The sequence below is a fragment of the Mandrillus leucophaeus genome, unplaced genomic scaffold (assembly GCF_000951045.1).
Source record: "Mandrillus leucophaeus isolate KB7577 unplaced genomic scaffold, Mleu.le_1.0 Scaffold693, whole genome shotgun sequence".
NCBI classification, from domain to species: Eukaryota; Metazoa; Chordata; class Mammalia; order Primates; family Cercopithecidae; genus Mandrillus; species Mandrillus leucophaeus.
In genome coordinates this window covers 69,676-95,551 of record NW_012107508.1, presented here as the reverse complement: position 1 = coordinate 95,551, position 25,876 = coordinate 69,676, and the positions used below count along the sequence as shown (strand labels likewise).

Sequence of the window (25,876 nt, the reverse complement as noted above, 5' to 3'; positions counted from 1 at the left end):
ATGGTTTGGGTGTGCAAAAGGATTTGCTCCTACACTGACTGGCTCCATCTGCTAATTGAGACCACCTTTCATCCTGGACCACTAAGCCTATTTCAGCTGTATGGATGGGTCTTCTGGAAGCCTCGTCCTGCCTATTCAAAATTCCCCTAACCACATTAGAAGTGTGCAAAAGGACTTTTTAAAAAAGCTGAATAAAGCCCTAAAAGTCCCTTCTGTGGGGAAAAAAAAAAAAAAAAAAATGAATGACTACTATAACTTTTACCCTATCAGTTTTAGAAGTCAAGTTTATTTCCTGGGTCTCTTTGGGATTTTAAAGAGAACTTGCAAACCATAGTCTCTCTAGAAATGGTTCTTAAATTACAGTTAGATTGTAACAGTAATTTCAAACTTGAATCTTTTCCCCATTCAAATATAATCTCCTTCAGAGACCAGATAGATAAAATCAGATAAAAGCTCATCTGCTAATGTGTGAGGGTTGCATAACTGTGAATATAACTGAATATAGCCATTGAGCTGTACACCTGGGGTGAATCCTATCTCAATAAGCTGTACTATGAAAAGCACAACTTTTGGGAATGAAGCAGGAGCCAGACTCCCGGAGCCCCTTGCCTTCCACCTCCTCCCCAAGGGCCCAGAAGGTGACTTTGAAAACCCACTTGTTTAAGGGACCTGTCAGATTTTCTACCAAAAGAGAACATTTGCTAACAGATTGATGAAAATACACTTGTACCTTATGATTGCACCTGTGTGTCCAGCAACCAGCATCTTTGTTAACAAACAGATCCGAATTTTATTTTATTTATTGATTTTGTGGTTTTATAACTCTATTTGGCATATTTGACAATCAGCAGTTAGTTCTCATCCATAATGACTAGATTTTTGAATGTGGTAACAGGTACATAGGTAACCAAATATAGAGCTTGTTTGTTGAATCTTCATCCTCATTATGTTTCCTGGATAGCCGCGCATGATGGTATGGGACGTGCCTTAGTCCCCTGGCCCAGACAGCTTTGTTGAACCTGGTATCAATGTGCACATCTGAACTCCCCCTCCCCTTCAATCTCTCTGAGTGCTGGAGAGGCACCTTCTTGAAGCCCCTTCTTCAATACGCTTCTTGAATATGCTTGTGAATATTGATGGTGTATTTTCAGGTCACCATCTGGTTAATGGCGGAATGGCCTTTCTTCTTGCCACCCTTCTTTGTGGGAGCCATTCTCCCAGGCCCAAGATGGAAAGGAAGAGTTTGAGGGAAATGCTTCTGTCCCATGCGTCACTATCCTTAACCAAGAGTCAGTGTCTCCAAGCTCAGTACTACACGTACACGTGTTCTCCTGCACATCCCTCCCTCCGCAGCTCTGGCACAAATCTTGTCTTCAGGCCTCTCACTCTGGGACTGGGAAGCCACTGTGCTGGCCCTGGGGAATCACTCACCTCTGGTTTCTGATGCCGCGTGGTGTCTTTTGTGTCATCACCTCAGAGGCCGACCTGCCTGCTGGTTGCCCTGCATTTGCATGTGGGAAGCGAGGGCCTTGTTTCTGTTGCTGGGTCAGGTCTTGTCCCTCAACCACTTCCTGCTTCCATGCTTTTAAGGGATTTCCCCTTCCCTGACTGGCGGGAGAGGCCAATAGAACAGCTAAGCATGTTTCCTATGGTCTCACTTGATACTACCTTTTCTTCTTTCTTCTTTTTTTTTTTTTTGAGACAGAGTTTCGCTCTTATGGTCCAGGCTGAAGTGCAGTGGTGCGATCTTGGATCACTGCAACCTCCGCATCCTGGGTTCCAGTGATTCTCCTGCCTCAGCCTCCGGAGTAGGTGGGAATACAGGTGCCCACCACCACACCCGGCTAATTTTTGTATTTTTAGTAGAGACAGGGTTTCACCACATTGGCTAGGCTGGTCTCGAACTCCTGACCTCAGGTGATCCGCCTGCCTTAGCCTCCCAAAGTGGTGGGATTACAGGTGTGAGCCACTGCACCCAGCCAACACTGCCTTTTCATACGGGATTAGCCACTGTATGGTTTAGAGTTGTCTTCAGGCAGGCATTCGGTGGAAACAGTGGCTACTTGCTATAAGTCTTGGTTTTATAGCATGATAAATTGTTGCAGTAACAGCCCCCAATTTTTTCATACCCTTTGTATCCATGGGCTTACCCGGTCTTTTCCTATACTGACTTTTGGCTTGGCCGAGGAACCTGTTTTGACCATGGGACAACAGCAAATGTGTTGCAAGCAGGGACTTGAAAAGTACTTATGCATTGGGGCTTGTCTTCCTTTGCTACTTTTGCAACACTGAGACTACCATGTGAAGACCCTAGGCCAGACTGCTGGGGCATGAGAGACCACATGGAGCCAAGGTAAGCCGTCCCAGCTGATGCTCCCTTCAAACAAACTGTGGTGACAGTTTACTGTCACCACACCTGTGAATGAGGCCATCCCAGACCACCCTGCTCCAGCCACGCCACCAGCAGATGGTTATCAGTGGTCTGCCCAGACTAAAAGAACTGCATGGCCAGTCCCCAGAATTACAAGCAAATATAATGGTTGCTATTTTAAGCCAGTAAGTTTTGGGAGTTTCATACAAAGCAAAAGCTAACCGATAGAATAAACAGGAAATGCCTTGCATCTTCACCAGGAAATTCTAAGCCAGGATCTAGATCTCAATATCCTCATCTGTAGGCACGACATGAAAATCTCCATCTTGTCTATGTTCTTTAATATGCAGAGTGCTTTGTGGGAAAGAAGCTATATTTAGTTTTAGATTTAAATATGTTAGGTTAACCAGATGGCAGGGATCGTGTAACTGCCTGACTGCTTCTAGTCTGCACTGCTGACATCCCCACCTATCTGTGACTTTTCATTTGCTGAACAGTGGGAACATCCACCGTTTCTCCTTGATACTCTCTGGGGTCTGCACCCTCCCACTTCTGACTCTCCTCGGACAGCCTCTGCCATGGTCAGCATTTTGGTTATTTCTACTTGTGCTAGGGACTAGTCTGGTGTGATCACAGCCCTAGGGGTAGGTACACAGCCTGGCCAGAGGAACACCAAACCCCAGGATAAACACATGCCTTCCTTTGGAGCCCATTTCACTTGAAAACTTGAAGATAATGACTATACTTTAGTCTTGGTTTTTTAAAATGGCTAAATAATGATGATAACGAGGCTCCTGAGATGGGCAGATCTGTGTTCAATTCCTCGCTCTGCTGCTTATTTTCTGTGTGTCTGGACAACTGGCTACCCTTCTCTGAGCTGCAGGATCCTGCTTTTTAAGTAAGACTGAGGATAAGAGACAAAAGAGCAGGTGGTGGTGGGGAGCAAATCTCATAACAGGCAGAGGCCTGCTGTTGAGCAGATATGTACTATGCCTGATTTCCACACTCTGGAAGAATCACACAGACACCTATACCACAATCTAAACACAAGCACTCACCCTTTTCCCTCAACTATTGCTTCTGCTCCATGCTGTGGCTCTGCTTTCAAATCCTGGCCACTGGCCCCTCCCCTACTCACTGGCCCCATCCCATCCATCAGGGTAGGCAGCCATGTCTGCAACCATGTTCATGTCTCCTCTGGCACTGTTAGCCTTCCCGGGGGCTGACTCAGCTGTTGTGTCCCTGCCTTGCCCTAGGTTTTCCAGCCTGGAACATCTGCCTCAGCTTCTGTTGGGCCCCACCCCAAGAGGATGAGGCACCAGTCAACTGGCTCTTTCTGGCACTGTGGTCCAATCTCTAGCCTGAGTTTTCCAGAGCTCCCTTTCCATCCCCACGTAGGTAGGAGGCTCCTGCAGCCACTCAAGAAGTCACGCAGTCCTTGGTTTCCTTCCTGCCATCTTCCTGCACTTCTTTCCATAGGAGTTCTGCGTCTACCCCTGGGGTCTACGGCAGCTCCTCAAGACACCTGGTGAGACTCATACAAGTCATGCCAGGCGACAGTCAGGATTCTGAGCCCAGAGCAGAACCCCCACAGCCTGCTTGCTCACAGCCCTAAAAATAAGATCCACAGGAAGAGTCCCTGCTGCATCGGCAGGGTGAGATGCTATGGGATTACAGCTCCCACATCTTCTAATCTCCAAACATCTCTCAAGTCCCATCACCTTCTGTGGAAGAGATGCTCTTGGCTCAATATCGCATCATGACCAAATCCAATTCACACAAATACTTCTGTGTAAATGACTGTTTATGTCCAGGTTGAACATAAAATAGCTGTCAGTCATCACATGGCTGTTGGGCACACCTCCAGTTCCCTGTGTTAAACCCGTGTGGTAAAAATATCTTTTTTTTTTTTTTTTGAGACGGAGTCTCGCTCTGTTGCCCAGGCTGGAGTGCAGTGGCACAATCTTGGCTCACTGCAAGCTCTGCCTCCCGGGTTCATGCCATTCTCCTGCCTTTGCCTCCCAAGTAGCTGGGACTACAGGCACCCGCTGCCACGCCCGGCTAATGGTAAAAATATCTTAAACCTAGAAATTGAATTATTACTCTGAATTTGTGATGAAACAGAAGAACAAAACAAAAAACAGAAAACCCAGCTAATTCAATTCAACCTTATTACAAGTTTGAGCTGTGAAAGAAAAGATTTTAGAATACAATTTTGAAATACAGTACTAGTTAATAAGCAGTTCCCGTTACATTATGATGAATACCATTTCTGAATTAAAAGGAAAAAAAAGAACATGTCAAAGGCATTTTTACAAGCTACTATTCTACCACCAGAGAGTTCCAGAGCCCAAGCCTTGGCCTATTTTTTACCTTGTAAGAGCTGAAAACACCACATCTAGTGATAAACTCTGGTCCAGGCTCTCCTTCAAAGCATACAGAATTTAAGGTTTTAAACATGACCACAACTGCTAGAAAGAAAATGTACAATTACCTTTCATTTGTGCAGTTAAAATACCATTACCAAGAATAGAAATATAGTATTAAAGAAAATGCTTCAGATATATTCTACACGTTGATTTTTTTGGTCAGAATCATTTTGGCCTAAGTAAATACAGCACTATAATTAAAAAAAAAAAACCCTTCAAGTCTGCAATTGTGAACAAAATATGAGTCAAGCAAAGGTAAAAGCTATATCTTAATAGTTCTCCCTCTCCAAGGTCACATCAAAATGGAGTTTAATTGCAAAATCAAAGATGCTTGCCTAAGAAAAATCAGCCTTGAAGTCTGATGAAGATGGGCAGATTCCAGAGCCTCCTGGAAACCTCAAGAAGGCACCTGGGATGAAGGGGCTGTGAGTTCACAGCAGTTATTCACATTCCAGAGTTCTCCACTTAATTTGCAGGCTCATTTCTAAAAGCTGAAGCCAGTTCACGCACTCATTCATTCATTCTGTCAATTCAAGATAACATTTCCTGAGAGCCAGTAGGTGCCAGGCACTATTCTAAGTGGTAAGGATACAGGACACAATTTTTGTCACATGGAGGGTCCCAGCTGAAAGGCACTAAAGTATTTATGGGAGAAATGATACAAGACCCAGGACTTGCTTTAAAATATTCCAGAGGGGCCGGGAGTGGTAGCTCACACCTGTAATCCCAGTACTTTGGGAGGCTGTGGCAGGCAGATCACTTGAGGACAGGAGTTCAAGACCAGCCTGGCCAACATAGCAAAACCACATCTCTACTAAAAATACAAAAAATTAGCCGGGCGTGGTGGTATATACTTGTAATCCCAGATATTCAGGAGGCTCAGGCATAAGAATTGCTTGAGCCCTGGAGGTGGAGGTTGCTGTGAGCTGAGATCGTGCCATGCATTCCAGCCTGGGTGACAAGGAGAAACTTCATCTCGAAAAAAAAAATTATGTATATATTTATAATTTATATATTATATATAATATACATAGCTAATATATTAGTTATACATATGTTATATATAATATAGATTATATATATTAGTTTTAGATATATATTATCTATATATTCCAGAGGAGATAAAAAGGTCAAAGGGAATAGATGAAATAAGATTGGCAAAATGGTGACAATAGTTGAAGCAGGGTGACAGATCCTTGAGGGTTCATTATCTGCCCCTCTCTGCTTCTGTGTATGTCGGAAGTTAAACGTGTTTTTTTAGAAAAGTTTCCAGAAGTTTTTTTAAAAAAAGAAGTGTAGAGTCTGGTGAGGGAAGTAGGGAGTATACAGATCACTGGGCTCTATCAAACCAGCGCTGTCAGGAGGAAAGAAGACTGCATCCAGGCTAGGATATGGCAGATTGGTCTTCTGAAGTGGCAATGCCGGAACTCCATCTCAAAGAGCAGTTTGGTGTTGGTGCATCTGTGACTGAATTTTAGGAAAACAGAATGAACTCAAGGGATGGTGTTAAAAGTGGTGGGGAAGTATTGGGTTGTAAAAGGAGCCAGAGAAGGGAGATGATATATCGAACATTGATACACGCAGGGAAGTGTTGTGTCTAGAGAAAGCCGGCTGCCCAGAGGCCACACAGGTGGAGCTGGGGCGCCCCTGCCATGTCTGGGTCTGCTTCTCCAAGGGGAGGGCTTGCCTGGCCCAGCACCCACAGCCCTCTACCCAGGCCAGCTTTCCCACTCATCTCAAGGTGTCCTACCATCAGTGGGACCAGACAACGCACTCACTGATTCTCACTCCCTCCCTGGAGTGCCCTCTGGACACTAAGCTGACTGAGCTGCAGGATGGAGCCGGAAGAGGGGTCTGATTGCAGGATCCGCTCTACCAGGCAGGCCAGCTTGAAAGACAGGCCCACTTCATGGACCTGCCCTTATTTTCTAGGGCCAGGGTCCTATCTCCTCCCAGCACCTGGCCTCCTTGGGGAATACTGGACAGGAGCAGGCCCAGAGGCCTCCCTGCCCGTCTCAGCAGGGGCAACATATTGAAGGATATTTAACAGTCATGAGGCATGGCTCCCCTGGAACATTCTGCACGTTGCTGCACCACAGACGCTCCCAGGCACCTCTCTCATCTGGGGGTGTCCTCCTGAAAAGCAGCCTGTCTTCTACCCTAGGGTGGTGAGGGGTGATTTGACCTGTGTCACTGTCATGCCCGGATGTGATGTGGAGTGGCAACAGCCACCTCTTGGCTGTGGGGGGAGCCAGTGGGGAGCTGAGGTGGTGATATGGTTTGGATGTGTGTCTTCCTCCAAATCTCATGTTGACGTGTGATCCCCAGTGCTGTAGGTGGGGCCTAGTGGGAGGTGTTTGGGTCATGGGAGTGGATCCCTCGTGAATGGCTTGGTGCTGTCCTCTTGGTGGTGAGTGAGCTCTAGCTCTGTTAGTTCATGTGAGAGCTGGTTATAAGCAGCCTGGGACCTCCTCTTCTGTCTCTTGCTCGTGTTCTCACCATGTGATACGCTGGCTCCCCCTTTGCCTTCCACCATGACTGTAAGCTTCCTGAGGCCTCAGCAGAAGCAGATGTTGGCACTACGCATCTTACAGCCTGCATAACTGTGAACCAAATAAATTTCTTTTCTTTTTAAATTACCCAGTCTTGGGTATTCCTTTACAACACAAAACAGACTCACACAGGGGGTGTGCTGATCAGTGCTGCAGATTGATCCTGAAGCAGGCCCTGAATAAAGGGCAGCACCAAAACGAATGTTCTTTGCCCTGCTTTAAGGACCTGTTATGATCTGGCCACACCCCACAAATCCCACCTCATTTCCCAGTCATACCCACAATAGGTTGTTAAGTGCATGGGCCCAAGGGTTAGCTGGCTGGGTCTGGAGCCCTGCTCTACCTGAGAATGAGCCACAGTTTCCCCATCTACGAAGTGAGAACAATCATGGGGCCCATTTCATAGGTTGTGTAGGGAGGGACTCACAGGGTTAAGATATGTAAGGAACATGGTACAGTGCCTAGCCTCTGATAAGCTCTCAGTAAGTATTAGCAGTGATTTTGCTGATGGTTTTTTTAATACCTACCAGCCACATGTGAGCTACTTACCCTACTTCTCCCTTGTCTTTGCTCCCTCTCCCCAACTCTAGAAATAGAATCTCCACTGGACCATGCCAGAGAAAGTCAGAGTTTGAAGAGGTTTTAAATATCATCTGCTTCAAACCCCTTGGTTGACCTGAAGAGAGGCCAGGGCAGGTCAGAGGGGCAAAAGGCCCCAAGCTGCTCAGGGAGGCTGGCCTGCGTGGCTGAAACCCTTGCTTCACATTCAGAATGGTACCCAGCAATCTGCCCTTGTCACGTTCTTCTTCACTGTAGCAGAGACACTATATGGCAGATGCTTCTAATTGCCACAGGTGTCTATTCCTTCCTTCCTCTTATGAACAGAGCCCTCTGGGTTTTAGCTGGATACATGACCATCCAGCTAAAGAGAATATTTCCTAGACTCCCTTGTAACTGGTTGTAGTGATGTGATGAAGTTCTTCCAATGAGTCGTGATTGGACATAATATGGCCATTCCAGATCAAAAGGAGGCTGCCTGCCCCAGCCCATCCTGACCTTTTTTCTCCTATTCCAGGCTCTGAAGCACTGACATGATGAGGAGCAACTTTCACCATGCAGATGGAAGCAACATCCTAGTGGATGACAGAGAAGGACCCTAGATGTCCCCAAGGGGCAAGGCCACCCACTCCTTGATTTCCTTCCAGCTCAAATCGTTTTGAGAGACAGAAATTAATCTCACAGCATTTTAATCCATTGTTATTTCACTTCTGTTTAAGCAGACAAACCAATATCTGATCTAGAACTTGCTGCTAGCAGAACGCTGGCACTCTTCATGGGGCTCCCTTCTGGACGTGTAATGAGCAAGTGCTCAGGCGTTCACAAGCTGCATTAGGCAGAAAATCTCGTCACTGACCAGGCTGAATACCACTCTTAGATATGATATGAGACACTGTTGTGGTCACCTTTGTTCTTTTTGCACTTTAGTTTTTGCTTTATCTTAAATAATTCATGTATCTATAAAGATGGCTTGGCTGCAGATAACAGAAAACCCTAGCAAGCAAAGAGACTCATCCACATTCTCACATGACAAGCCATAGTATTAGGACAGCAGCTCCAAGGCTAGTTGATTCAGCAACTCCAAGCATCAGTTGGAAGCCAAGAGCTTTCCATGTCTGTCCTCTTACTAGGCTGGCTTCTCTCAGGGTCGCAAGCTGGCAGCCACACTGCCAGGCATCACAGCCATACTCAGCCATGGGCGAAGGCAGAAGGGATAACTCTGTTCATCTCTACTAGAAGCAAAGAAGCCTTCCCCAGAAACCCCTCCCCCAGGCTGCCCATCGCATCTCACTGGCTGACATGTGTCATGTGCCCACACCCAAACCAATCACTGACACTGGGAATGGACACAACGACTGGGTGGAACCAATCAAGATGCATCTCCTGGCAGAGGCCCATGCAGGGATAGAATGGGCAGAGGCCTGAATAGAGTCAGGGCTCTGTTAGGAATAAGTGAGCAAGGGGATGTTTGCAACAAGTCACAACTGGAGAAGGTGTGACAACATGCACAATTATTCTGAAAGAGTATTCTCAAACACAGTCATCTGATGACAGTACCAGAACTTTTCAAATCCAGTAATCAAAACACATACAGTCATAATTATATGTTTAAAAAACATCAGTGCTGGTTTGCTCAGGTGTAATTCAGCAGTGACAAACAGCAGAGCAGCCTCCTGCAGCCTACGGACTGTACGTGTTCCACTAACAGACCTTTTGTTTCATATTTTACATGTTTTTAAAATAGGCAGCATTAATTATTTACCTACCATTTTTTTCCTACAAGGATTTGAGGCTGATAATCTGCAGATTTAGTATTTTTAAATCCCTGAAATAGTAAACTTTTTTTTTTCTTTTGTGAACTACATGTTCTAACCACTCTCTCCTTTGAGGTTTTTTTTCCCCAGCTCTACAAAGGATAAACTTGTCAAGGCATCTGATCATTTCTCAGGGCCAGAACAGACTCAAATAACTAATTCATCAAGCCAGGATTTTCACTTTTATGTACTCTTCAGTTATTATTATCGTTTGTTTGACATTTTGGAACAAGTCTGTGTTCCATCCAACGTTACTGCTTTGCTCTTTCTTAAGTTTCAAAGTAGTTACATCTGAGACTGGCATTATTATTTTAGAATGTCAAGAGCAGCTCTAAGTACCTCAATAAAGAAAGGAGAACATGCAGTTGGCATGATTTTACTCACCACAAAGCCACTTTAAAAATATATCTGTTTTTAAAAAAATTTTGCAAGCAAAGTGTGTCAATTAAAAGTTTCTTAAAATGTCAAAGAAAGCACGAGAGGATTAAACAGGCAGGCTGCAAGACTGGAAGTGCAAGTGGCATACAATAAAGGCTTGAATGATAAAAGTCAAACTTTTAAAGGAAAAAAAAAAAGGCTTACCAAGTCCTGAGACTCATAGCTGTGCAATGTAAATCAGGCACACCTGAAAGCACAGGTTACCAAGGCCTGCATTTCTGTGTTAACAGTATTATCTAGGAATGGGATTTTGCTCTGGATGGACACACAGACTCATGGACGCGTGGAGCACTCACGTATGCCACTGAGAGGCGTTTTGCCCAATGAGGCCTTTTTGGGCTGGGATCACACTTACCTACAGAGCTTTGGCAAGACCCTGTACTCACTGGCAGGTCATTCTATGACTCATTCATGAAGAGGAGTGGGGCACCAGGAACCCTGTAGCTCGTTATCACTGCCAGTGCCAGTGGGCATGAACTTTATGTCCTTAGAAGTAAGTCTGAGAACACGGCTGTCCCACTTAGTGGGAGGTTGACAGTGTCAGTATAGAATGAGCCCTCCTGCCCATGGAGGTGGCCAAGCATATGTCGCCACTGCTGGTGATGCTATAGAGAGGCTGATGTGGGTGACCTTTTGGAGCCCTCCATGTGCTGAGATCCAAGGATTCTCTGACTCAGATCCCAAAACAAGCTCTCAAGACACACACACACACACACACACACTCTCTCTCTCTCTCTCCATGTATATATACACACACATATATACACACACATATATATACACACACACACATATACATATATATATATATATATATATATAGAGCTCCTTTGCACTCATAAAGTGACACCTAGAACAAAAATAGAGCTAAGGGCACTGTTACCTACAATTATGACATTTAGCTTTGGAGGAAATCTGAACTGCATAGAGTCCCAGCTCCCCACTAATAAAGTAGGTAATAAGACTCTTAAGGGGCCAGGCTCAGTGGCTCACTCCTGTAATCCCAGCACTTTGAGGCCAGGGCAGGTGGATCATTTGAGGTCAGGAGTTTGAGACCAGCCTGACCAACACGGTGAAAATCTGTCTCTACTAAAAATGCCACAAAAAAAAAAAAATTAGCTGGGCATGGTGGTGAGCACCTGTAGTTCCAGCAACTTGGGAGACTGAGGCAGAATTGCTTGAACCCGGGAGGTGGAGGTTGCAGTGAGCCAACATTGCGCCACTGCACTCCAGCCTGGGTGACAGAGTGGGACTCCGTCTCAAAAACAAAATAAAACAACAACAACAAAATCGAAACTCTTAAAAGCTCCAAAGCTTTGATTCAGCTTAGCTAAAAGTTGTAATGAAACACGTAACTCCAGGTTGATGTAACTTAATGAGAAATTTGGGAGCAAAAGTGGTTGACACAAGTAATTTTGAGAATGAAAAGCAATAGGGGGTGGCCATGATCCTTATTTACACACCAGTTTCCACAAACTGCAGCTAACTGAGCAAGTACTTATTCTGTATTATCAAATTTCTAGATGGAGTTTCTTACTTAATATGTCTATCAAATAGGGCAAAAAGCTATACCGTAATATTCAGAGGTTTGTTTTTGTAGTTCTCTTACAAGGCCCATGGAGGTACTGCTTGGGCACTGTTATGTGTTGTAGGAAATTGCAGTGGTGGGACTGTTTGTTGTAGAATGCGAACTCTTGGTTATAGAACATTGACTCTGCGCACCAACTCTGTGATAATGAACCACAGACTGCCATATCACTGATTGTGATAAAATAACTGATAGAATCAGGATGGACATCCATGCTTCCCCTCTTTAAGTTAGAGATCAAGTAATCCTAGAGGACACGTGCATTTCAGGGACATACCTGAAAGCCTTGTTTTATAAGACAAATCATTCTGACGGATTAATTTTAAAATGTAATACAAATCTTGTTTTCCAAGAAGGACTATCTTCTGTAATCTTCCCGTTAGGGAGTCATCAGATCTCTGGTCTTTTAGGGGTTTCCTGTAATGCTCCAGGGATGTCAACCAAATACTGCCCATGGCCTCCATGGCCCCACCTCAAGCCCTCTACCACTACCAGCGCAGCCTCACCTCAAGCCCTCACACTGTGCCTCCCCCGGACCCAGATATCTCTCAGCCCCACAGAAGAGCCTTGCTCACTGGGGACTTCAGGCCTGGGTCAGCTAGGCAGGTGCCTGGAATGACAAAAGGGCATCACTCCTGCTCCCCAAGAATGAACCTGAGGTGGAGAAACCTGTTACTCTTGGAGCTGCCTGAGGCAGGGGAGGGAGGTAAGACCCCAAGGAGCATGCTGGAGCCAGCACACAAGGCCACTGGACTGCCTTTCTGGGAGGAATCTGGTGAGCTGAGACAGGTAGTGGGTTTGAAGCCAAGGCTGAAGTGCTCAAAAACACAGAGAATGAGACCAGTTACCGCCTGAATAACTGTGTGAGACACATGCATGAGAAACAGCCGGCTGGGCCCGGTCTACCTCCAGACTATGAGGATAAGTGTAAAATGATGGCTGTTTTAAGGCACCAAGTTTGGGAATGATTTGCTATGTGGCAACACTGAGCTCCATGAGGCTGGGAACTTTGTCAGTCTTGCTCCCTATACGTGTATCCCCAGGGCCAAGAACACTGCCTGGTCCAGAGCAGGTGCTTAACCGATATTTGTGGAGAGAGTGAATGGATGTATGAATGAACAGATGAATGAATGGAGGAGAGACTCACCACAGCCAGTAGCAATCCCTCCACCTGCCTCCAGCCAGCATGCTGCCTTTCCTCTGTGCCTCCACTTTCTCACCTTGTTGACTGCTGACCATGCCCTGGATCCCAGCTCCAAGATCACTTTCTCAGAGAGGCTGCCCTTCAACTCCCCTGCCTTGTTTAGCACCCTGTCTCACACTCTCAAGTCACCCGGCATTTCTCCTCCATGACACTTCTCAGCACTGTCATTATGTAATCATACGACCATGGGGAAATTCCTGGCTAGCTGGCTGTCTCCTGCAACTGACCCTAAGCGACATGACAGTAGGAATAGTGTCTGTCTGTTTGCAGAGAGCTGACTGACCGCCTGTCAGAACATTTCTGAAAACTGGCAGCATACAGCCAGTCTCATTATTAGAAAGTGCCAATTCTTAGAGAGCTCTCTTTTAATGTTAAGCTGGAATTGACCTCTAACTGCTAGCCTATCCTCCACCAAGCTTTCCAAACCCATTACACCCAGGTCATCCTTGCCACACAGACCGCAGGTGACCCAAAAGGTTAAGTGTCTTCTCCAGGTTTACTTGGTCAGTCGGGGGAAGAACTAGAGTCTGAAGCCAGCTCTCCTGACTTTCCAGTTCAATGCTATTTCCATCACACCACACTGACTCTTGGATGTTTCCACTGACATTAAATGCTCTGAAACCATCATAATCTCTCTATCCAAACAACAACAGCAAAGCTGTGTACTTTTCATAGCAGAACGCATGGAACAGGTCAAGCTTAACATATAATATAGAGTATACAATATCCATATATAACAAGAGCTCATGGTGATATTTTAGGGACCTCCCTCCCAAATACCTAAGTGATGAGCCCCTGAGCAAATATCTAATTCTGATTTTCATTTGGTGCTTGTCTACTGGACACTCCTTGTGCCAATTCTCTGCAGGAGGTGTTTCTTCTGCTTTCTTTTCTATGACTTGTCATTCCCAGGATCTTTGAAGATCAAGGACATAAATAAACTAAAATAAAAAACACTCCAGGTTATCTGCAATAGCTCAACAGGCCAGCAACCCTGAACAACTGAGCTTTTGGAGAGAATGCGATGACCAGATAAAAAGTCCCTGACCTAATGTAAAAGGAAAAAAGGATAGAGAACAAGGTATGGCATGATTCTAATCAATATGTATAGTTATGTATATGTTTGGAAAACCAGGATAGAAATACATATACATTTAAAAATGAGCTGATGGCCAGGTGTGGTGGCTTACACCTGTAATCATAGCACTTTGGGAGGCTGAGGCGGGTGGATTACCTGAAGTCAGGAGTTCGAGACCAGCCTGGCCAACATGGCAAGGCTATATTTAGTAGAGACTCCTGTCTCTACTAAAAATACAAAAATTAGCTGGCTTGGTGGCAGGCACCTATAATCTCAGCTACTTGGGAGGCTGAGGCAGGAGAATCGCTTGAACCCTGGGGGCGGAGGATGCAGTGAGCCAAGATTGCACCACTTCACTCCAGCCTGCACCACTTCACTCCAGCCTGCACGAAAGTGCAAAACTCTGTCTCAAAAAAAAGAAAAAAAAGTAGTGGCATTTCTTACCTTTCAGATTGGCCAAAAAAAAATTCACCTCTCACCTCTCTTGAATGTTAGTTAGTCTCAGGGGGGTGAGTTCTTTCATACACTGCTGGTAAGAGGATTAATTAGAATGGTATCTGTGAAGGGGAAATGGTGGTCTCCATCAAAACAATAAACATGCACATCTTTTGCCCCAAGCATTTGTATTCCAGGTTTCTATCCTACAAAAATGTTACCACCTATGTACAAAGCAGCATTAGGAGTCATTATAAAAATGTGAAAATAACTGAAATGTTCATCCATAGGGAAAGAGTTGGAAAATCACAGTTTGTCCAAATAATGGAACACGATTCAGCCTTAAAAAAAGAAAGAAGTGGGCTTAGGTGTGGACAGACAAACCGTCAAGAAATATTGCCAAGTTAAAAACAAAAGACAGAAAACAAAAGTAGCAGCATGCTAGATACAGTGTAATCTCACTTAGGTAAAACCAACGCTCGCATATCCCAACATATATATGTAAATTTTCGGAAAACATAAATTTACAGAAAAAGGTCTAGCAGGAGATGGCTGCTCAAATTAACAGTGTCATCTCTATTGTGAAGTAGGAAGAACTTTCAATATTTACTCATATATTTTAATGCTTTGATTTTATAGTATGTTGGGTGCAAATAACAAACAAAAAAAAAGGTTAGTAATGACAGAGGAAAACATTATATTGTTAAGTCAAAAAGACAAGCTACAATACAGCATGTACTGGCTGGGCTGAATGGCTTGAAGCAGGGGTGGGAGCAAGACTTTTTATTGTACACTTTAGAATTTGAACCTGTGCTATTTAAAAAAATGAATTTAAATAATTGCTATTTGTAAAAGTAACAAAAAAAAAAAAAGGAAAAACATTAAAAAGAGAAAAAGAGAAAATGTGTCCTAAATATTATGAGTGGTTATAGCTGCACTGACAAGTAATCTAAATTTTCTTTAAAACAAACAAATTACAAGACAGAAGATTGGCTCAGCACTCCTTAAGTAAGTAGGAATCCTGGCAGGCTTATTTTCTCACATATATTTCTGCGTTTTCTAAATTTTCTTAAAACAAACTTGTATTACTTTTAAAAATCAGAAAAAAGGAGTACTGTAAAACATATTTAAATTACTTTTAAACAATGCAGTTAAGCAGTATTTCACAGGGCAGGCACATGATAAATTACAGAGGCCGGTGGTTTTAAAACACTATCCTCTATCAAAACTCATCACAACATGGAATCTGATGTGGAATTCAGGTAGCAGTCGAGGTGCTTAGGTGGACTGGGAGGAGCCTTGTGCCCCACTTAGCAGCAGCCCCATCTACCTGCAGAACCCAGGGTTCCAAGAACATCCTTAGGAAATGCACGGTACAGCCAGACAAAGGCTACAGGCACCTGAGGGGTGGGGGACTCTGCGCCGGGATGATCAGTGAGATGGCTCCATGAAAGAGGCAGAAACTGTGCTGAACTAAAAGGCAGGGAGGATGTCAGTGGGCGTGCCTGATGTGAGGATAAATGTCACAGAGGCAGGCTGCAAAGCCCACCCCCATGCCACTGTACTGTGGATGACAGACCTTATGCAGTGACTCATCAGTGAACAGGGTGGAGGAGGGCTGGAGCCAGACTACGTTCCTGTAGGAGTAGGGAGCCACTGAAAGTTTCTCAGCACACGCCTGACCGGATGAAGGTGGTATTCTTGAAATGTCACTCTCAAGCTGCTGATAGATACAGCCTGCATATCACCCCACCCCTGAGTTACAGCATGGCACTGGCAGCAGGAAGACACCCTCCAACCCCCGGGTCCTGACATTTGGGCGCTTGCGGTTCTATCATCATACAACTGGTGGGTTTTGCCAAGATTGTGCTGTGTTCAGACGACCAGACCAGGCAGGCTCCGGCCCTCCTACACTGCTATCCTAGAAGTAGCCCTCATTCCAGGGGCAGTAGGGTTGGGGTCCCCAAGTCACAGCTCATGGTCCCTCCCTGGCACTGAGACCAGGCCTTTTACTCTACCACCTAACAGCTTGGGCAAGGTATTTAATCTCTCTGAGCTGCAGTGTCCTCACCTGCAAATGGTAATTCATTCATTCATTCATTCATTCATTCAGATATTTACTGAGCATCTGCTCTATGCCAAGGATAGTTATAGAAGCTGGTGATTCGAAGTGACCAAACCAGCCCCAAATTCCTGCCCTCATGGAGCTTCTATTCTAGTAGAGTGTAATATTGCTGCCTGCCTCAGGGGACATGGAGGGGATTAGATGAGATCCATCCTGGAAAACATAAGACAGTCATGATTTCCTTTTCATTATTATTTGCATTCCCTGAGGCACTTGGACCAAGAAGGCACCCAATAAACAGCATCAAACTATTGAGTCTCTGTCCACGAATATAGATTAACCCATCTTGAAGCAAAGTGCAGTTCGTTCAGCCCTTGGCTTAGACTAGCATGATGGTTCATCTCTCTGTGCCCCACCCAGCCAGCACTGTCTCTAGTCCACCTTAACAGGGCTGGGAGGGAGAATGAAGGAAACCACGCTTGGAACCATTCATCACAATCAAGGCAGCTGACAGCTTTGCTAAACCCTGGCTCAGCCCTCATTTCCTTAGGGAAAGAAAGCACAGAGCTATCAGAACCCTTACCTTCTCAGGCAGTGCTGAAAGTTCCTTTTTCGGGCCAGGGTGTCCTGCCTTATATGGGACACGAACACCTGATGGACTGCACGCCAGCCTCCACTGGGCCCCATGGAGAGGACTCAGCCCCTCTAATCAGGCCAATCTGTGGCAAGGTAAGCCCTCATTTGGTGGATTTCAGGGTTGAGTATTCTTTGCAATGTGTCCCTGAGGGCATGTATGAGCCTGGGGCGGGGTGAGTAACAAGCACAACCAGTACATATCCCAAGTGAGTGGCCAGAAGCATTGGTATCAGTCCATGGGAGAAAAAAAACTATAAACCAACTTTAGAACCTCATCCTCAGGGATCCAAGAAAGTGCTCCATCAAAATCTCCCTGGCAAGTATCTTGATATGTAATGACAACTTCAGCTTTCTTCACCAACTACATGCTGGAGTTCTGGTGCCAGCCTCTATTTTTATAGCCTGAGTAATGCCCGGGCAAAGGACCAATCAAGAATCAGACACAGAGGGATGGGGCACAAGAGGTGATGGCACAAGTGATGGGGCACCTCTCCTACTCAGCCTCCAGCAGCAGACCCTTTAGAGCACAGTCTGGGACAGCAGCCAAGCCCTGCTCAGATTCTGGCCCAAACTCCTCTGCAGACTCATCCCCTCTCACAGACAGCCCATGAGTTCCACAGGGGCTGGTCCTTTTCTACCTGCAAGACCCTGTAAGGCCAAGCCCCATGGCACAGCAGTGTTGGACGGGTGAATGGCCACACCATCCCGCCCAACTCTGGCACAGTTGACTTGCTGTTCCCCCTTCTCATAACTCAATGTCTACGCCCATTCCACTTTCTTGGCCCAGATGCCTTCTTGATCTGGTTAACTCCTGTTTATCCTTAAACTCAGCTCAAGCACCACCCCCTGGAAGCCTTCCCTGACCCCAAAACTGGGTGACATCCTCCAATACTGAGCAACCACAGCCCACAGAGCCTACCCCTCCCACTCTACTCATCAACACGACAGACTCACGTCAGCTTCCTTGCCCGCCTTCCCCAGGGCTGGGTGGACAGACAGCAGAGCAAGCAACAGTGCTCAAAAGGTGTGTAGGGGAAAGGAGGGAGGGTGGGAAAAAGGAAGAGTGAGCACCAGGAAGAATGCTGTGGATGGAGTAGCCACATCACAGAAACCTACAACAAACTAAACAAGAATAAAGCACTACACCCCAGTATATCAATATATCACTCATCAATTACTACTGAGGAAAACTAGCAGGAAGTAGTGGGAAAACACTTTTTAATGAATTAGAGGGGAATCAGGTCACTCTTTGCTGTGTCCTCTCCTCCTCTCCAGATGTGGGCTGGGGCGGGGGCTAGAGAGGAAGAGAAGCTTTGGAAGGTTGGGTGGGCAGGGGTACTTGAAAAAAAGGAGCTCTCATAGGCTCGTCTGGCCTTGGGGGACTGAAGACCATTTCCTCTGGGGTAACCTCCTACTGCTGATGTGAATCAACTAGGACACATTCCCACAAAGCTGTTAAGAACATGCCCTGTGTCAAGACAGGGGGATAATGAGGGCCTCCCACTGTCCTACTGAGTCATCTGGCCCAGTTCCCAAAGGTAGGAACAGAAGCAGGGATATAGAACAGATGATCTCCTGGGAATGAAGACGACTCTTGGCTGGAGCCTCTTAGTACAGCATTTCCTTCTAAAGAAAACACCCCCACTTGCCCCTCAATATCCACTCATTCTTTCTTGCTAAGAGAATCCTGAGTTTTTGGAGGGGGAGGGGGCAGACAGTGTAGCAGAGACTGCCAGCTAATTGTGATACCCATCTCCTCTCCCTCCTGGGCATGTGGCTGGACCACATTTCCTCCCCTCGGAAGGTATGCTCACGTGACTGAGCCCTGGCCAGTGGAATGTCAGGGCTACTAGTTCAGCACCTCTGAGCCTGGCCCACAAAACCCTCCCACACACCATCCTCCATGTTCCTTCCTCTTCAGCTGACTGAGGCAAACGAGCATGGCAGCCTTGAGAGCCTGAGTCCCTGAATCTCCTTTTGGAGGAGAGCCCCAATCAGAAACAGCCATTTTGGACTGTGTGTGAGCAAAAAGTGAATGCCTACCATAGTTGAACTATTAAACATACTTGGTTTGTTTAAGCAGTGAGCCTTCCTCAGTGTGCCCCGCTACACACTCACATGGCCCGTTTAACTGGGGGCAGCCCATGTGATACAGTTCTGGCCACGAAATGTCAGGGGAAGTCTGGTCTGCTGGTGTTTTTTGCCATCCTGAAGTAAAGGCCAAGAGAGTAACACAAGTGTCGGTACAGACAGATGTCAGCTGCTGAAACCAACACCAGCAATCACCTATCTTCATGCATTTTGTTACATGACAAAAACAAACCCCTATTTGCTTAAGCCACTGAGGCAGGGCTTCCTGCTACTTTCAGCCGGACACTTTCATAACTGATATGTTTTGCAACCACTCATCATTCATTCACCCAACTTTTATTGAGCCCTGTTTCATGCCAGTCCTTGTGCTACAGGCCAAAGCTTTAGAGATGAGCTGGGTATGGCCCCTGCTTTCTAAGGGCTCCCTATCAAGCTGGAAGACAGGCCCATGAGCAGACAATCAGAATACACTGGGAACGGATGCTGTGGTGGCACATGATGATGTCCCAGGACAGTGTGAGCACTGGGCAGTGGGCCGGCACTGAGGTGAGGCGTTCCCAACTCCCCTTCTGGCATTCGGCACACAGAGTAAACAAACACTTCTCAAGCTAAAAAGCAAGTAAAAAGAACTCGAGATCCTCAGCCAAGCCAACTGCGATTACTTAGTGTAAGTCGAGTCGTTAAACACCATCAATTAATGCAGCTGTTTCAAGATAATCAGCAGTCATTAGAGCAAGATGCACAACAGGAGAAAAAAATCACACGCTGCTAACTTAGCAATGCTAGAAATTATGTGAACTGAGGATGAGACAGGCTTGCTTAGATCTTCCTGCCTGCTGACGTTAGCCACCTCCCAAAATATACTTTCTTTCTCGAAGAAGATGGTGATTTTTCACTTTGAAGACAGAGCCAAAAAAATCAACCATCCATGCCACGACCTTTGACCATAAATGCCCAAGCTTTGATTTTTCAGGTCTGTGTTTCCATTAGGGACTGCAACGGAGACAGACAAATGGGCGACAAAAGAGGTTCCAGTCTGGGAATTCAAGAGCTGATCATGACCAGAGAAGTCAGAGCACCTGGGGAGCCATTTGTAAAACAGAGAAAGGGTTTTCCCCCTTTAATCTTAATTCTCCCTACATACGAAAGATTGGCATTATCTGCTGTTTCTTTGTTTTACAAGTGTGGGGCAAGTTTTTTTTTGTTTTTTGTTTTTTTAAGACAAAACTTCATTTAAAATTCCAGGACATAGGTCTACCCTTGAACAACATGGATTTGAACTGAGCAGGACGACTTACATGTAGGTTCTCTTCCACCTCTGCCACCCTGGAGACAGCAAGACCAACCCCTCCTCTTCCTCCTTCTCAGCCTACTCAATGTGAAGACAATGAGGATGAAACCTTTATGATGATCCACTTCCACTTAATGAATAGGAAATGTTTTCTCTTCCTTATGATTTTCTTAATAACATTTTCTTTTCTCTAGCTTATTGTGAGAATACAGCATATAATACATACAACATACAAAATATGTGTTAACTGACTACATTATCAATAAGGCTTCTGGCTGAGTAGGCTATGTATAGTTACGGTGCTGGGGATTTAAAAGTTATACTTGGATTTTCAACTGTGGGGGGCCATGGCGGGGCGCCATCACTGCTCCTAACCCCTGAGTTGTTCAAGGGTCAACCGTAGTTAAAAATAAATAAAAATAAGCTGGTTGCCACTAAGATAACTGATGACTGGTTTTCCAATCTGACTGCTGACTTATCGGTATGAAGTATTCCAGTGTATGTAGAGTACAAGCTGGGCTAATCACGCTCAAACGAGGCAGAGAAGCACTCGAGTTCCTGAAGCAGCAATCACAGAAGGATTTTCTGGTCGACAGCCCATTGCTGGAGGCTGTGCCAGCTCCGTGATGGCAGGTGCTAGTCGGGCAGGCTGCCATGCTGGGGCCTCTCTGTAGGATGCACAGAGCAAGCAAAGCGAGGTCTGAGGAGGAAGGACTTCTCTTTCCAGCACCAGTTAGCAAACCCATGCCCGTCAACATAGTTTCTTTGGGTCAAGAAGTTTCTAGCTACGGCAGACACAGGAAATGCGGTGTTCTGGCTTCCTGCCTCTGGCTAGTCCCCTACCTGCTCTCAGGAGCAGCTGTGCCATTTCTTGCTAAGATAACTGGGTCTCTGATAGTACCAAAGGTTTCTGGGGCAGCTGAAGAGCCAGTCCAGTCCAAAATAGTAGCCAGGGCAGCATTCTGTCAACCAGGACCAAAAATAGTGCTGGCAAAACCAGGTGAATAAACAGATCTAGGATCTCTTATCATGCTTCCCACTAACAACCTGTGGCCAAGAGTGACAGTTAAAACAACCAGCATGTGTCAGACACAGACAAGTCAAAATGAGTGCCTGTTTCAAAGAGCTGGCAAGGTCACCACCCCATGGTCAGCCCTTTCACAGCCTCTCATGGCTGTAAGTGAGCAAGTAACTGGAAATCAGTCTGCACCACCGTTCACGTCCTTCACCACAAACTGAAGTATAATGTCCTCTGTTCCATGAGGACAGAGACCATCATCCTGTATCCATCATCTCAGTGCAGTCATTTGGCGCCTAAAAGGTAATTTTAAGAAACGAATGAATAGGAATAGCAGCTAACATTTTTAAAGCATGTACCATGTGGTAGGTGCTTTTCTAAGTCCTCATCATGTATTATTATATTTCAGTTTCACAACAGTACCATGAAGTAGGTATTATCATCACCACCCAAATTTTACAAATAAGGAAACTGGCCCAGAGAAGTAACTTGCTCAAGGGTATATCGCTAGTAATGGTAGATTCAGGGTTTAAAGTCAATTTGGCCTCTGAAGGTACACACTCAATCACTGCACTGTGCTGCATACACAACCAACTCAGGTACTCTAGTATTAGGAAGTCATCAGCAGAGAACCGCTGACATCCACAAACCTTGAAAAGTCCGTCCAGGTTTCTGGATACTACATATACAGTTTTTGTTTGTTTGACTTGCAGAAAATTTTAGAGAAAACCAATACTTACTTTCACCCCTAAGAATAGGACCACCTACAATTATCAAAAAACTATATAACCACATTCAGTTATCAAGCAACTGTGGGCAGGAATATCTAGGTTTACATAGTATTTCTCTGCTTAAGGGATCTAAATTCTCGAGGAAGCCTTTTAACAATCCCAAGGTCCCATCTTCCCATCTCTAAGCAGATCGCAGGCTTACTGGATCAAATGAGATCATGGACAAAGTTCATATTTATCTCTCTCCATGTTTTAATGATATTCAAGCTTAATAGTTTCTGTAAGTCCTTCCATTATTATTTCTGAGTTTCCAAAAATTCGTGCTACAACTTTACTAACTTTACGGTAATTCAACTGCCACTTTCATTTTAGAAGCATAAAGCCTTAACGAGACAGTAAATGTTTAATTCTAACTAGATTCTCCTATGTCTGCAGAGGACAAACTTAGCAAGTAAGAGCTTCATTTTATTTTACAGTTAAAAAGTTCAAAATGATACTGCTATATCTCTGAAGGCCTGAAGGTTGGTGTTGGACCCAAGAATGAGGTAAGCCTAGGAAAGTAAGCTGTGGTTTTGTTGGTTGGAAAGACACATGTCCCTGAATAATTGAGGGGTGGGACAAATAGTATTCAAAATGATTTGTAACTTTAATGTAAATGATGGCTGTAACCACAAACAGAAGTGGAGGAGGAAAGAGGAGTGGGAATATCAAAACCAGGTGCAATCATTTTCATCTTAATATGCTTTTTAATTAATATGCTATTGATTACAGCTCTTTCTAAGGAAGTTGGTCACGCCCGGGGGCATAAAGGGTGGCAAGCAGGTGACAAAAGGATGCCCTGTAAACTGAAACATGAATGTGTAAATTGGGGAAATGATTTTGCAAATACAAAGAGAATTTTAAAGTTACTACAGTCTCTACTACTAGATGTTTGAGTTCCCCCAAACTCTCCTCCTCCCCAGAGTACACAACTCAGAGGGAGTTCCACCGATGGAGGGAGGGGCAGATGCATGCACAGATGACTCGGCCAAGGGGATGAGGTGATGGCTGCCTCCTGACTGCAGGAACTACTCCCCAAGCCGCCATCCAGTTCTTCTTCTATGCCTTTTAATCATTAACTTCTTCCACACTCCTGAGATTGTTCCTGCTATCACTGCAGATTGAACTTTTTCCAGAAGCCAGTGGCTTCCCCAGCCAAAGTCCAAGAAGGGTCAGAGAAGCCTGCCAGTGTTGAGGGTGGAGGATAAACAGGCCAGAGTCTGTGGCTCAGTTAGGTGTTAGTTGGCTAGGGCCCTCCTACCTTTTGGAGTCAGAGCAGAGCCTGAAATTCATTCTGGGTTCACGGGTGCCTCCTCGTGGCTGCCATGCAGCATCTCCAGGTTGAGAGGCTCCAATGGGCCCTTGTTCACCTGCAAGGCTGCGCAGCAGGTTCAAGAAGAGTCCCTGGGAGATGCTTCTGTCAAAAGGCCCACCATCCTATTAGAAAGCTGCCCCCTCTTCTTCACCTCCTAAGTACAGGTGCACAGACCTTCCAAGCCACTGCTCCTTTTGTCACTTACTTAGACTCTCCCCTCAGCGCCTCAGGTGAGATGAAGTGGCAATGGTTGTAATTTGAAGTGGCCAGGAGGGCTCTCCAAGTGGCACCCTGTCTCCCTGGGAGCTTCCTCCATTGGAAAATGGGGGATGTCAAAGGGGACTGGGGCTACAGCTCAGGGCCTATAAATTAAGCCATGGTAAAGTGGCTTCCCAGGCCAAACCCCAGATCAATCTTGCTCAAACCATTATTTCCAAAAGGGCACACACCTCATTCAAAAACTTCAAACAGCTCAGTGCTCTCCTACTGTGCTAAGCCCAAGTCTCAGCTGGCTTTCAAGGCCTTCTCAAAACCAGACTGATGGGCCCAGCAAATGGATTTCAGATTCCCATGGGTCCATTTTTCCTATCTCAGTGACTTTGCTCCTAACTGATAACCGCTACACTGGAATGTGGGCACACTTCCTTATCCACCAACCAGGAACCTTGTCCAGGGACAGGTTCTGGGGCCGAAATCTCCCCCTATGAATTTTGAGGACCTTGAACATTCTCCCATCCTTTCTCCCACCCACCTCTAGATAGTAGTCTCTTTCTCCTTCTCCTCCCTTTCTCTCACTTGCAGACTGCAGGCATTAATTAAACTTCTTCCACAAAACAGATTTTCACCAGCTGCAGGAATTCTGAGCCAGATCTGAAGACAGAGACAATCTGGGTAAGAAAGATAAGTTCGTGACAGCCAGGGGCAGTGCAGGCTTCCACAGTCAAGTGGTAGAGTCAATTTTAGCCCTTTCCAGATTCCCAAAAAAAAAAAGGGGACATGAGGTGTTCCCACCCCCTCAGCACTTGGCTGTACTGCCTGGGGCTGGCCTTTGACAGACACATAAGAGCTGGACCTTGCCCCATCTGCCAGTGGGTCATAGCCACCTCCAAGAGACCAAAGCACTGGCTCAAAACACCAACCTCCCTCCCACCAATACAGCTGCAAGCCATAGAGCCAGGAATGTGCAAGAAGAGGCACTCCCAGCCCGCCACAGGAAGCAACACCTGTGGGGCTCTGCAAGTGGTACCCTGTCTCCCCGGGAGCTTCCTCCATCAGTGGGCAGGGATAGCAAATGTTAAAGGGGACTGGGACTACAGCTCTGGGCACTCTAGGTGAAGCTGTGGTGGGCTCAATACTCAGCAGACAAACTTAGTAGCTCCCAAGGGTGCCCACCACCACCCACCCCAATTCTTGAATGAAGACAACTGATTTTCTTCATGGAAATCCTGGAGTCCCCACTGAGGTTAATGACCCACCATCAGAGCCTGATGTGTAGATCGCACTCCCTGCCCCAAACACACGCAAAAATGAGTTTGTCTCTAGTGATATGACACATTTAAAAAAAAAACAAAAACAAAAACTGCTGAATTTAAGGGTAACATTTTGAATGAACAGTGTAGCAAAGTGTAGAAGATATTGGTTGTGAACTCAGACTAATTCACGGGGCATCCATTTTTTTTCTCACAAACACTGAGTACCCCATGTGGTAGATGGGGCCGAGGGAGGGGGGGAGACCAGGCAGGGACCTGGGGCCCCAGAGATGGTTCCACCCATCCCTGAAGATGCTCCTGCACAGTGAGGCATCTGACAGTGACTCACCGCAGAGCGGTGTAGGGAGGGCCAAGGAGAAGCCCACAGGAATTTCTGGACAGTCAGAGAGACCCTACTGAGCCCCAGTGTGTCCTTGGGCTACTTATCTAACAAATAGTGAAGTAAGATTGAGCTAATTACTATTCAAGCTGATCAACAGAAAAAAGAGTTACAGATATTGCAGTTCCACAAACACTCAGAGTGCTGTGCTCCACAGACCAGGTGGCCCACGCTGTTCCTGGTGCCCAAACGCAGCCTCCCAACACATCAGTGAGGGTGGGCTGGTCAGGAGCCAATCCCTAACAGAGAAGCTGCCCCTACACATCCTTTCTCTGAGATAAGCAATTAATTTAATCCAGGACTTAATGAAAGCCAGGAGAAAGGATGGAGCAGATTCATGTACTGGCTTTCAGG

General features: G+C 45.8%; 1 protein-coding gene across 1 annotated transcript in view; it reads right to left on the bottom strand.

The window, feature by feature from the left end:
• Positions 1–25,157, bottom strand: part of PXYLP1 (2-phosphoxylose phosphatase 1) — a 60,376-nt gene extending 35,219 nt beyond the window's left edge. The window contains exons 1-2 of the mRNA XM_012002638.1: positions 25,056–25,157; positions 24,453–24,523 (exon numbers count right to left, since the gene is read on the bottom strand). The gene's annotated coding sequence lies outside the window, so the exon portion shown is untranslated. The remainder of the gene's footprint in view (positions 1–24,452; positions 24,524–25,055) is intronic.
• Positions 25,158–25,876: the final 719 nt, after the last annotated feature.